The following is a 13993-nucleotide window of genomic DNA, read 5'->3' on the forward strand; positions in this document are numbered from 1 at the left end:
AAAAGCAAGATTTATGCTTTCTTCCTGTTTTTTTTTTTTTGAGGAGGGGGATGGGGAATTTTGCATCCGACTGTTCATTTCAATATGTAATTTGCCTCAGAGTTTCTGACTTAATTTATTTTCTCACCAACCTAAACCAATTCAAAAAAAAACGTTTACTGAAACCCGAACAATCTACTTTTGGTTGACGAGTGCTAATAGGTGCAATGTTACCCCCGTCAACTTATAAGATCACCTACTGAGCTTGGAGCTAAACAGGAAAAAGTAAATTGAACTGGAATTTGAATCTTTTTCCTCCTAAAGTCTCTGCCATAGTTGGACAAGCACAGTGCTTAGTGAGAGATGAATTGCATTGTGGGAATTTCTTTATTAAAAAACAGATTTTTCTTTTTTTTTTTTCAAGTCGGAAGATGTTCACATATTAAAAATTTTTTTTTAATGTTTATTTTTGAGAGAGAGACACACACAGAACACGAGTGGGGGAGAGGCAGAGAGAGAGGGAGACACAGCATCAGAAGCAGGCTCCAGGCTCTGAGCTGTCAGCACAGAGTCTGATGTGGGGCTCGAACCCACAGACCGCGAGATCGTGACCTGAGCCGAAGTGGGATACTTTACCGGCTGAGCCACCCAGGCGCCCCTGGAAGCTGTTCACATCTTAATGTTGGAGGCACCTCTAATGCAAAGGGGATGTATGTGTATGAAAAAAAAAAAATAAGCACTGTGGAAAAAGTCTCTTTTTTTCAAGACTTCTTTACTAGATCTTGGGCTAAATAAGTCTTTCCAGGGAAAACTGACAAGTATAATCATTTCTGGACTCTTTTATCCCAAGAAGAGACCAGCCTCTCTTCCATCTTGGATTCCACGGATAGGTAGATTCCCTTGAGCAACTTGCCAACATCGTGAGAGATTTTGTGGGAGCGTCTAATAGGAGGAGATGGGAGGGTGTGAGTGAGCGTACGTGGGCGTGCACACTCCCAGCGTGGGCGCGTGTAGTGCCAATGATGGCGTATCACCGCTGCGTGAAAATTCCACGCCAGCTCTTTGAGTAAGTCGGACAATTTGCTCCAAACACTTGGCCCAACGTCGTCTCCTTTCTCCTCTTGACTTATAGTTAACTAAGAGAATGTGGCCCTTAGCGTGGATCCTAGACTTCACCAGCCGGTATGAAAGATCATCTTCTTCCTCCCTCCGCGTGCAGGCCACTTCTGGTTTTCTGTAAAGGACAGCCAGAGGTCAACTGATCTCTTTTCATTTAGTCGCTCCCTTACACAATAGGGAACAACCAAGCACCAGCTCCGTACACGAGGCAGCTTTGCAGGTGCTGAAGGTGCCTAAGAGAACAGGACAGAGAAGGACAGGTCACAATAATGACCGCGGAGGTGGAAAGCCAGAAACGCGCAGGTGCGGGGCGCGATGGGGACAGGGACGTCTACTTCTACTTACCAAGTGGGCAAGTGGGAAGACACTCTCTGGTAGGGGTGGGTATGAAGTTCTGTGATACTTTATCAAAGGAAACGGAAGTGTTGCTTTCTTTACACTGGAGGGCTTTGCAGGGGAGGTTGAAAAACTATAGCGCTGTAACCCCACTTTTGCCCGTCATAGATTGGGTACCTTTGGGGAAGTCCCTTCCCCTCTCTGACTCCAGTTACTTCCGGAAATGGTGTTGTATTGGGTGATATTAAATTCCCTTCCAGGGAAGACAGTCTCTGAGTCCTTTGAGAACACAAGCTGGACTTGCATTTCCCTGCTTGAGAATATCCTATGAATATGGACTCACTCACTAGGATGTTCAAAGCCAAGCCCTCATTAAAAATAAGCGTATGAGGGGCGCCTGGGTGGCGCAGTCGGTTAAGCGTCCGACTTCAGCCAGGTCACGATCTCGCGGTCCGTGAGTTCGAGCCCCGCGTCGGGCTCCGGGCCGACGGCTCGGAGCCTGGAGCCTGTTTCCGATTCTGTGTCTCCCTCTCTCTCTGCCCCTCCCCCGTTCATGCTCTGTCTCTCTCTGTCCCAAAAATAAATAAAAAACGTTGAAAAAAAAAATTAAAAAAAAAAAATAAGCGTATGAACTGGAGTTACACCTGACTGACTCCTCCTGGAGTCCAAAGGAGCCGTGTTCAGGCACCTGGCATCTTTTAATCTTCATTTGATCTGTGTTATGGCATAGTTAGTAGGGAGCCCCCTTCAACAGGCAACCAATAGAGAGAGCTCTATGGAGAGGTCAGATCTCCCAAGGCACACTGAGATGTGGCATCCTGTCCCTATGCAACTGTGTGCAAAAGGGCAGGTCTGATGGCAGAGAGGGGCCAGATAGGGGTCCCAGGGCCTTAACCTTTAATAATAGATGATCCCTTCTAACACAGGTCTTTGGTTCAAGGCAGCCTTTTACCGTGATCCCTTGACTTACTGGCTGAAAGTTGCCGTCTTTATTTTTTTTTTTTTTTTAAATTTTTTTTTTTTTTTCAACGCTTTTTTATTTATTTTTGGGACAGAGAGAGAGACAGAGCATGAACGGGGGAGGGGCAGAGAGAGAGGGAGACACAGAATCGGAAACAGGCTCCAGGCTCCGAGCCATCAGCCCAGAGCCTGACGCGGGGCTCGAACTCACGGACCGCGAGATCGTGACCTGGCTGAAGTCGGACGCTTAACCGACTGCGCCACCCAGGCGCCCCTGAAAGTTGCCGTCTTTAAATCCTGCTGTAATGAGCAGAGAATCCCACAGCTATCTTTCCTCTGTTGGGGCTGCTGTATGGGGTTTTATAAGTTCAGGGTGGACAATATCTCAAGGCCCAGCAAAGGTAGAGGATGAAGTAATGTTATTCACATGTTTTGAGCATCCTTACTATACGGAAGAAGATATCTAGAGAGACACATAGGGTATTAGATGTAGTCTTTGACCTCAAAGAACCTCCTCCATGTAGACCCATAGGTAGATACCTGACACTCACACGGGTCAGAGAGAAGGGAGTGATGGATATAATGATGGGGGGGGGTGGTGGTGGCCAAGCTGATACTTTGACTCAGTCCTTACCACACTTGGAATAATTACGGCTTTAAAGGTCAGGGAAAGGGGCAAGGAAGGGTAGTCTCATCCAGGGGAACAGAATGAGTAAAAGCTAGGCACGGCATAGAACTCCCAGGAAGACCATCAATTTATCTGGACTTTGAGGGGAGAGACCTCCAGAAGTTTAAATTTAAACTCCAAGAACTTGACACAAAGGAAGCCAGAGCTCTGCCCTGTTTGGCATGCAGCTACTTTTGGTCCTGGTGTTTCCAGTTCCCGTTCCAGGAGTACAGCACCCTCCTGTCCTCCTCTCCGTCCTGCCTCCCTTCCCCCACCGCACACACAACAAACCTACCAGGGGGGCAGGGCTGTGGTTTTCAGTAGCTAAACTTGCATCATCTATAATCAGGGAAATATTTTAAAATTCCATCCATTTTGACATCCTGATGATTTGCCGCAGAGTTGGAAATCAACTGTAATCTCAGAATTCTTCCTTGTTTCCTTGCTGTGATTTCTAAATGGCATTTCTGCCTCACCTTCCTCTATCCAGATAAGCTTTATCTGTCTTTGGAAACTTTGGAAAGCTTTACAAGTCTTTGAACACAAGTCTTTGGAAACTTCCTTTTTCCTCCCTGATTTCAGTCTCCAGATCTTCTACAAAGACAGTCACCTGCCTGTAATCCTCATCTTCCAGATGCCTCTGAGAAACAAAACCACACGCTTCCCGTAGCCACACATTGGTCTGGTCATTCACACATCACCGTGGCTTTCTCTCACCCTAATCCTCCCTTGTCATTCCCATCGATAACTTTGCAACGCCAAATGTGCCAGCCAACTGACTCATACTTACTCTTGATAAGTATTTGATGATCACGCAGAATTGTACCAGCTAGTTATTTTCTGGCCTCTTTAGCTTATAGTCCTTGTACTCCTAATCTTAACGGTGGCAATGTTGCTAGTTAAGCAAACTAGTCTTTTATTATCATGGTCTTAGTCACATAGAAACAATGATGGTAGCAGGGAGTAACTTGGATCATGCACTGCTTTTATAGAAGACTGTCACCTCCCCAACGCTCAAGGCAACCTTTGAAACAAGTGATCCCATTTTACCAATGAGGAAATTGAGGCCTAGGGAGATTGAGGGACTTGTTTAAGGTCACTCTGTCAAGAGATAAGAAGGGTTCAAACTCAGGATGGTTGAATAGATTTGGTGGTTCTTGGGCTATAAAACAGGCTCAGAATTCTGTCCTGGACCTCCTATACTTCCTGGAGACCTGGCAGACCACAGGTTCTCAAACACCAGTGGGTTTTAGCATTACTGGGAGGCTTGTATAAAATGCAGACTCTCCCCCTCCCCTGTATACATTCTGATTCGGATATGATGGGGCCCTAGAATTTGCATCATTCCTACGGACTCCTGATGGCTTCGATGTGGGAGCACGTGCAGAGAAATTGCTGAGCAAAGTGAAGAAGCTGGAGTCTAGTAGCCTGAAATGTGCCCTCTTTTTCATTTACCCTTCGTTGTATGCAAATTTAAGTTCATTCAGGGAAAGACAGTTTGTATTCTGCTTTCGTTCTTATAAAGTATCATTTTAATCTTATGTTAAATGGCTGCATTTCTGGAAGACCATTTCATCCCAAAGAGAATTTCATTTCTGATCATTTCAGATAAGTCTCTTATTTTAATGCTCCTTTTCCTTCTTTTAATATGACATCATAATCCTCTTTGCATCTAGATTTTGTGTTATATTGGTGTTTTTTCATGGAATATTGCCAGGGCTGACATAAATGATGGAGTTGTCAGAATTGTATTCTAAATGAGAGTAAAATTCAAATAAGGACCCAAATGGAAAATATGCCTATAAATATTTGAAAAGATTTCTCTCTCTCTCTCTCTCCCTCTCTCTCTCTCTCTCTCTCTCTTTGTAGTTTTTTTTTCCTTTAAGCAAAGGGAAATGTTGATTTACATAGGTATCTTAGGGGATACATTTTTTGTTATATGTACCATCTTAAGAAATATTCAGCTAAATTCTGCTTGTCACAACTCCAATAGAGGTCAGAACACTGGGTAAAAAAAATAAGTCCAGTTTGATTTCCTTATGTAAATGTTTTATCTAGGTATGTCCATTATGCCAAACTAATGGTTCTAAAAACCACTCCAGACCTGTCTAATTTAATTTAATTCTCCCCGATCAAAAAATACAAACCCAACTATTTGAAAGACAGAGATTAGCTCTATTTCTACCACTAAAGGAAAGGAGAAAGGCATCAAAGTGATGAAATCTCAGACAGAGCTTCAATATTGGTCTCATCTTCCCTAAGTTTGATCTTGTGTATAGTACATAGAGTGAGATTTGGTATGAAAATACACATTTGTAAGGCCCAAGAAAAGTGGAACAAATCATCCGTATTCATCTCTTCTTTGGTGGGAATTTCCCTCTCCTTGGGGTCAGTGCAAAGGGTTGAGCTTAGTTCTCTCAAGATTTCAGATCATTGTCCCATCGCCATATTTTCTCATGAGCTATATAGCTTTGGCCTCTTGCGCAAGATGCCATATTTTACAAGAATATCTTCTTTCCACGGAACAAAATGTAAACTCTCTCTTTGCATATTCAACCCTGTCTTGAAAAACACCTAAAAAACCCACCTGGGGTTTGGCCAAGGCATTCCAAGCTCCTGCACAGCCTAATGGGAAAGGTCCTCTGGTCATTCACAATCTTGCTTATACCCATACTCGATTTTCATCCCTACCTGGGCTTTTAAACCATCTGGTATCTCTGCGTAGCATACCTTCTGCCCATCCCTCCCACTTGCTGGCTTCATTGGTGATGAGCTGCTGTAGGACCTTCTGTATTTGCATCTCTTCTGGGAGCAGAGTTCTTCCAGCCCCAGGCAGGAAACGGGGCAGAGGTCAATGAAGGCTCTTAGCGTATGGGTCCCTGGCTAAGCTGTGGGAGCAGCGGAGGATGGGCTCTCCCCCTTGTGAAAACGATGATGCTCTAGTGAGAGGTAACGGGTCTAACAATAGAAACAGCTCCTATTCTTTGAACACTTGCTCTGTGCCACATCACTGGCGCTAGATCAGTTCACAGATGCCGTTAAGTTTCATCCTCGCAAAAGCCGGAGGAGTTACGTGCTGTTATTCCCATTTTGCAGGTGAGGAAATTTGGGCTGTCAGTGCTCTGGCCCCCAGTGAAGATGTGTCAGTGTTGGCATTTGATCCCTGGTCTTTCTGGTGTCAGAGCCTCTTCACTATGTATGCTACACTGGCTGAAAATATAAATAATAGTTGATGACTGCAGACCAGGAAAGATCAACAGAAGAAGACATTCATCTCCAAGGTCAGAGGGATTAAACTAGAAGCTGGAAGGCTTTATCCATTCCGGTGTGGCAGTGCCTCTCCTTTTAATGACTTCCCCCTTGCAGGCGGAATTCTCCGGAAGAATGCTGTTGACAGCCTTCAATGCATCATAAATAACATCCCAGGTGCTCCAAGACCAGCTTCAGTCACACTCCTCTAGAGAGCTTTGCAAAAGCCTTCAGTGTTAACCCCCTTTCTACCGGCGCTCCTTCCCATTCCCTGCCCCTCCCTCATTTTGAGCTCACTCTCATTTGCCCATATTTGATGATTGCTTTGAAGTGCTCTTAAATATTTTTGGTAAGCAATTTTTTGCTCAGATGAGTGTCACCTCCACAGAGCCAGGATCTATTGCTTCTGGGTAGTTAGTATCTAACAATTCTGCAAACATTTTTTTTTTCTTTGTTTTTCAGTGGGATAGAGAGATCACTTAAACTGCAGGTTCCTGAAAGGCTGGGTTGTATGGGTTTTGTTTGCTTGTTTGTCTCCTCCTTGGTCCCGGGCTGAACAAGGCTCAGCACAGGTGCTCATAGAAGTTTGATGAGCTAAACCAAATATGGAGGCAATTGTCTTAATCTCTGTGTTGAGGGAATCTAGATTAATATATCTATAAATGACCCTCACATAAGTTACATTTTAGTGAAGAAAGGCAAGTGTGGAGATCAATTAATATAAGTTTACACATTGGGTGCCTGGGTGGCTCAGCTAGTTAAGCATCTGTCTTCTGATTTCGGTTCAGGCCATGATCTCACGGTGGGTGAGTTTGAGCCCCTCGTTGGGCTCTGTGCTCACAGTGTGGAGCTTGCTTGGGGTGCTCTATCTCGTCTCTCTCTGCCCCTTCCCCACTCTCACCCACAAGACCTCATCTCTCTGTCTCTCAAAATAAACAATAGATAAACATTAAAAAAGAGATAAATTTACATATAACATAGTGCAGAACAAGATAAAGTATCGTAAGAGGGATAACAAATACCAGGGTACTTCAGAGATTGGAGAGACCTTCTCCACTTATCTAAATGAGGGTATGAGAGAGCTTTAGTTGGTCACCAAACTAATCACAACTCTTACGCCTGGCACTGGGGAGGTGCCGGGTTGTTGTTCTTGATAGTGGTGATGGATGTAAGGCATGGAGAAATCTCTTACTTTATACTCTCCTGGCATAAAGAAATATTTTTATAATAAATTCATTCTTCTTGCAATTGTAATGAAAAAGAAAGGACTTCTTGATGAAGGCAGCATGGGACTGAGTTTGGAAAACTCTATGGATGGGCTGAGGGGTGGGAAAAGAATTCCAGGCTGAGGAGACACATCACAAGGAAAACCACAGAGGCAGGCACACATTGAAAAGATTCAGGGAGCCAGTCTAAGAAGGCTTGGCTCGAGTGCTGGACCTGGGCAGGGACATAGTGGTAGACAAGGCCAGAAAGGAAAGTTAGGGCCATGATGTGAGGGTCAAAGACGCCAGCACTGAAATCATCTGGCCATGAAAGCTCTGGAGCCTTCTGAGCTGAGTAAGGCAAGATCATGCCCAAGTTTTAGAGGAGTCATCCTGGATCTTGCTCAGGACTTGGATGTGTGCTAAAGGAATCCTTCATGACCCTAACAGCCCTGTCAAGGGCTGACATCTGCTGCATATGCCAGCCCATCCAGTCCTACAGCCCCAAACAGTGTGACAGCTGGTGGGTCTTCCAAGAGCTATTACCAGAAGAGAAGGGAGATGATAGGCATCTTCAGACCATCCCTAAAATCACCCATAGCTTCTCCTCTCCTTTGCTCATCATGGGAAGTCAAGGTGGACAGTTCCAGAGGTTATTCTTTACTTCAATAAAATAAAGCTTTCTTAAATATTTATATTCTTGCCCTTCTCCTCCCTATTCCTTTCCTTTCTATTTATGTCTCACATATAAACACATACACACACGCTCGACATATTCATTCACTCACTCTTCCCCCTATTACCTTGGTTCTATTGGGAGCAATGAGGACAAAAACTCAACTAATTCCTATGAAATATCCATCTACTGCTTTAGTCAATAGCAGGTTTTTTTTTATCTGTCAGTGTTCTCCATCAGCCACTTCCTGTGGTTTGAATCATTTTCTTCTCATTTCCATCTGTTCCATGCTATCCAGTATGAAGGCCCAATGAGCCCTCTTCTTGCTTTTAAAAAAATATTTTTTGACTCTGAAATGAAAATTCATTACCTGTTCCTTGAGCCTAAGTCCTTCAATAGTGCATTTCTTTTAGTGTTTAAAATATTTCCAAGTATTTGTTTGAGCAATCTGTCCAATAGAGACTTTTTAAGCAAAGAAAACCTAATGGCAAAAAGAGGTCTTTCCATGAATATCATTCTATTGTTGGGCAAGACTCTGAAGGTCTTCGTGATGGTAAATTTTATACGTCAATTTGGCTAAACCATGGTACACAGATACTTGCTCAGACATATCTGGATGTTGCCGTGAAGGTATTTTCTAGAAGAGATCAGCATTTCTTCTTCTTTTTAAAAATGTTATTTATTGGGGCGCCTGGGTGGCGCAGTCGGTTAAGCGTCCGACTTCAGCCAGGTCACGATCTCGCGGTCCGTGAGTTTGAGCCCCGCGTCAGGCTCTGGGCTGATGGCTTGGAGCCTGGAGCCAGTTTCCGATTCTGTGTCTCCCTCTCTCTCTGCCCCTCCCCCGTTCATGCTCTGTCTCTCTCTGTCCCCCCCCCCAAAAAAAAAGTTATTTATTTTTGAGAGAGAGAGAGAGAGAGAGAGAGAGAGAGAGAGAGAGAGAATCTGAAGCGGGCTCTGCACTGATGGCGGAGAGCCTAACATGGGGCTCACACTCATGAACTGTGACATCATGACCCGAGCTGAAGTTGGGTGCTTAACAGACTGAGCCACCCAAGCGCACTGAGGAGAGCGACATCAGTCAGTAGACTTTGAGTAAAGCAGATCATACTCCATAATGTGGAGTATATGTGGGCCTTATCTCATCAGTTGAATTAAGAAAAAGGCTGACTTCTGAGGAAGAGAGAATTCTCCAAGCAGTGGCAGATGGCCTTTGGACTCAAAGTACAACACAACTCTTCCCTGGATCTCCAGCTGCAGACCTACCCTGTGGAATTTGTACTTGGCAGCCTCCACAACTTGATGAGCCAATGCCTTACCATAAATGCATCTCTGTCTCTCTCTCTCTGTGTTTCATATATATATATGAATATATATATATACACACATTATATATATATACATTATATATATATGAGATGTATATATATATGAGATATATATATATATATTATATATATCTCATATATAATATATATATCTCTTATTGGCTGTGTTTCTCTGGAGAACCCTGACTGATACAGTCTTCATATCCATAGTCATCCAGAAAGATCACCATTTCTTCTTCCACCCCGGAAATACTTATAGGCTATCCACAAAGTGCCAATAAGACAGATCTTTAAATTGACAATACCCTCTCTACCTCCCCCATCTGTTTCCCTGCTTGAAAACCTATATACACGAGAACCCCAGCTATCACCCCACTTTCACTTTGTTTCCTATCTTTTTCTTTGCTCTTGCAGTCGGTGGAGGGAAGCACTTTGGCCACCATGACTGAGAAAACAGACATGGCAACTTGGAAGTCACCTGTCTTCTAGTTGAAAACTTCACCATTTCTATGATCTTACCTGCATGGGTCCTAGTTAACAGCACTTTACTCATCTTCATTTCTCCCCGCAAATTCTCTCCAAATTCACTATTTGACTTTATTGGGACCTTCACTTTGATCTCAGCGAGGAAACAGATGGAATTACACGGTGTCTCCGGGATGAAGTCAAGTAAGTCAGGCATTGCCAAGATTTCCACAGAAATCTGTTCCTGGGTAGAGGTATGTCAACCTTAACCATAGCAGTCATTTGCATTTATCCTGCAAATGAGACATGAGAGGCTATATTGACAATCCCCCAATACTCATCCCCCCAATTTTAATAAGCAGCGGAACCTCTGAGTTTCATCTGGGTACGTGGACACCAGGAATAAAAATGAGATCTTCCAGCCCCCCTTTGCATGGAGATGTGGCCAGATGACTAAGTTCTGGCCAACGGACTATGAGAGGGAGGGTTATGTAGAACTTTCAAGAAATATCCTTTTTTTTTTTTTAAAGTTTATTTACTTTGAAAGAGAGAGAGAGAGAGAGAGAGCAGGGGAGGGGCAGAGAGAGAGAGGGAGAGAAAGAATCCCAAGCAGGCTCCACACTGTCTGTGCAGAGCCCAACATGGGGTTTGAACTCAGGAACCATGAGGTCGTGACCTGAGTCAAAATCAAGAATTGGGATGCTCAGCCGACTGAGCCACCCAGGCATCCCCTAAGAGGCTTACAAGAGGCATAGTGCATTCCCCTTCTGCCTAACGGCTGGACTTTGAACAAAGTCCCTGGAGCTTGCAAAGCCATCTTGAAGTGTGTGGTGTTAAGTATGTTTTACAGAAAGGTAGAGCAACCTGATGAAAGGAGCCTGGATTCCAGATGGGTTGTGGAACCATCGTACCAGTGGCAAATTGCTTGCATCTGAATCACTTTTTTGTCTTTTGCATCTTGTTTAAGGCACTTGGGGTTTTAGGGTGTCACTTGTAGCCGAATCCAATATAATTGACCCGGCGGGTTCAAATATTCCCATTTAAAGGAGGAGGAAATTGAGGCTCAAAGAGGTTCAATAACTTGCGTAACACTGCACGGGTAGCAAATTGTTAACTGGTGGATCCTGGTACTCGCTCATTCCAAAGCCTACCGCAGAATCTCTTCCTGCTAGCGAATGCGGGCCGCTAAAGTGAACTTCTGATCTTCTCTCCCGGTCTGCTGATTCTTCTAAGCACGCGTAGTCTGGTTGAGCTGCCACTGTCTGTAAAGAGGTTCAGAGGTGCCTCACTGTCCTGAGAGACGTTTGAAAAAAACCTCTGTACTCCTGAGCATTCAGGGAGCCTGGAGAGATTTATCCCCTAGCTTTTTGATATGTTTGCCAGGTAGCTCCTTCTTAAAACGCAGAGTAGTGTGGGTATCTTGCACATCCTGTCAGACCACTAAGCCTGCCTGTCCAAACAAATCTACTCTGCTGTGACTTTATTCCCCTGGCATGTCCATACACATGCTTCTCCCAGTGGGGCTTGGGGCCCAAGCATGTTTGAGAAATTGAATGGCAGCAGGTTTTCCTGCCAAGACCACAGCACACGTCCCTGGAAACAAGGAAAGGGACAGACTTACTGTGAACGCCTGGCTTCTGTGTGGATCTTCTGCCAGAGGATTCCAGAAACTTCCTTTAGATACAGAGACCCTCAAAGTCCTTCAGATGCTCAACAACAGTCTTTGCCACAGTTGAAAACACAATCCCAACAGAGAAAAAAAAAACGTGTCTGCTTTTTGCTTGTGTGAACTTACAGGGGTCCCATATACTGGCTTTGATCTAGTTTACTGTGTGACCTTGAAGAGAGACAACATGTTGTGTTGAAAGAGCACAGGTTGAGATTCTGAAAGCCTTTCTGGTAGTTTTAACTGCCACACTATCTAGTTCAGTCTTGGACAAGTCACTTAACCTCTCTGAGCCTCTCAGTTCCAAGATGGGAGTTCATTCATTCATTCACCTCCCCAGGCATGCATGAATGCATCCATCCATCCATCCATTCATCCATCCATCCATCCAATTCAGTGTTTTTTAAATGTTCACTTTTCTGGGTTCTGGGCATACCAATAGGAATAAGATACGGCTTTCCCACCCAAAGAGTTGATCTCCTACCTGACAGCGTTATCATAAATGTCAAATAGTTAATAAATACAATGGTACCTGAGAAGGCATAAAACTGTACATGACATAAGTTATTTTTAAGTCACAACTTTGGTATTTCCCCTCCTCCAGGGTGGGAACCCCAAAGTATGCCAAAAGGAGTCAATGGAAAGGTGGGCATAAAATTAATGAACTGGCTACCGGGGCCACCAGCAAGAGGCAGATCATAGATGGGTATTCAAATGGTGAATGTGGAAAAATATGGACTGAGAAACACCTTGAAACTCTCCTTCCTCAGGCCCCTTGCCTGAGCTCGGTATCTAATGGGAGCCACAGGTCACAGACTTCTATCCTTATGATTGGAAGATGCCTCTGTCAGCCAGGAGAGAAATTTCATATTTTATTGAAAGCATTTTGCAGTGAGAAATCCCCCCCCCCCCTTTTTTTCCAGTGCCAGCATAATTTAACTATGATTTAATAGCTTCTTTCATTTACTTGTTAAATTATGCCTCTCCATCACCTTCCCTTTGGGTTTTCCCGCCTTTTGGTCCTACAACCTCCCATTATTTATTAATGCCCTATAATACATGATCGAGGCAGGCAGAAAGCAGCCATTTCACAATGATTTAGGAGGCTCCTGGCAGCGAAACAACAAGAACAGAAGCATATGTTCTGAGAGTCTCCCCTGTACTTGCCTTTTTGGAACAGAGTTGGTTAGTTGTTAGCCATCAACTACGTGGGTCCTCCCCTCTCCTCCCCTGCCCACCCCCCTGGCCGTTTTCCTGTCCTGAGCAAATTCAAAATACTTGGCTCAAAATGACTGGTGAGTCACAGCTCATGTTTTTTCCAAGTGCCAACTGCCAGAATGAGCATGCTTCTCCACGTTAGGCTTAACCTGAAAAGACACTAAAAGGTAATTTGGTTTTCCCTCCAAGGGAGGAGTCCTGGGTGGGATGAGGAAATTCCAGATAATTTGAATCCTTAGGGACTCGGTTCTTGCAAGGAAGGTTGAAACAAACTAGGGAGGTGGTCCTTGCATCCCCCACCATCTTTTTCCGGGAATAACTTGGACGGTGTCTACTCAGGGAATGACTCTCACAGGGAATGGAGTTGGGACAAGCATCTTCCAAGTGCAAGTGGGGAAACTGGGGTGTTTTAGCGCTCACTCAAGGATATAGGTTGGGTCATATCTGAACCTGATCACCGTTCTGCTTCCCTCGGGCGTTTGTGAATTTGTGAGAGGCACATTCATTCACTTCCCCATCTAAGTTTCTTTTGCCCCGTCTCTTCCTTTGTGTTCGGACTGGACTAGCACTGATTCTGTGATTCAGTGGATGACATATGGAGGTTCTACAAACCAGGGAGATGGTCACACTAGGTGCCAGAGGCAGAATGACACCTGGAGAAGTGCCATGACCAATCCAACATTCATACAGTTGAAAAATAACAGAGCCAGAATTACAGCCAAGTTTTCTATATGATGGTAAACTTTTATTGAGCTAGACTAGTGTTTACTCTTTTGGAGATGATATATATTCAAGCTTTTAGCACCATGCCTGGTATTTAATGCAGGTTTGCCTTCCTTTACTACAGACCGTCAAAACTGAACGTAGTGCTTAATAGGAGGGGCAGTGTTGTATGTGGATAGATCCTTGGAGTGAGAGAGCTGTGACCATTGGCCAACCTTGGATGATTTGCATTACCTCTATGGGCTTGTCTTCTTCTCCGTAAAATTTAGGAGATGGGGTTTGATAGTCTTTGAGATACTTTCTCTTTGCAACTTTTTTCTTGAAACTGCCTTATTGGGACTGTGAGTTCATTAGAGCCTAGAGAGAGATTCTAGAGTCTAGGGAATGAGCTGCCCATAGTGCAAG

The 13993-nt window shown here is 44.3% G+C and overlaps 2 long non-coding RNA genes across 2 annotated transcripts in view; both read left to right on the forward strand.

The window, feature by feature from the left end:
• LOC131495685 (uncharacterized) overlaps nt 1-13993 on the forward strand; it is a 33883-nt gene that overhangs the window by 7161 nt on the left and 12729 nt on the right. The gene's annotated exons all lie outside the window — the stretch shown is intronic.
• On the forward strand, nt 6008-8393 carry LOC131495686 (uncharacterized). Its single transcript, XR_009254067.1, has 2 exons — nt 6008-7067; nt 7122-8393. It is a non-coding gene; the product is annotated as an uncharacterized LOC131495686 (long non-coding RNA).

The sequence above is a fragment of the Neofelis nebulosa genome, chromosome 15 (assembly GCF_028018385.1).
Source record: "Neofelis nebulosa isolate mNeoNeb1 chromosome 15, mNeoNeb1.pri, whole genome shotgun sequence".
Classification (NCBI taxonomy): domain Eukaryota; kingdom Metazoa; phylum Chordata; class Mammalia; order Carnivora; family Felidae; genus Neofelis; species Neofelis nebulosa.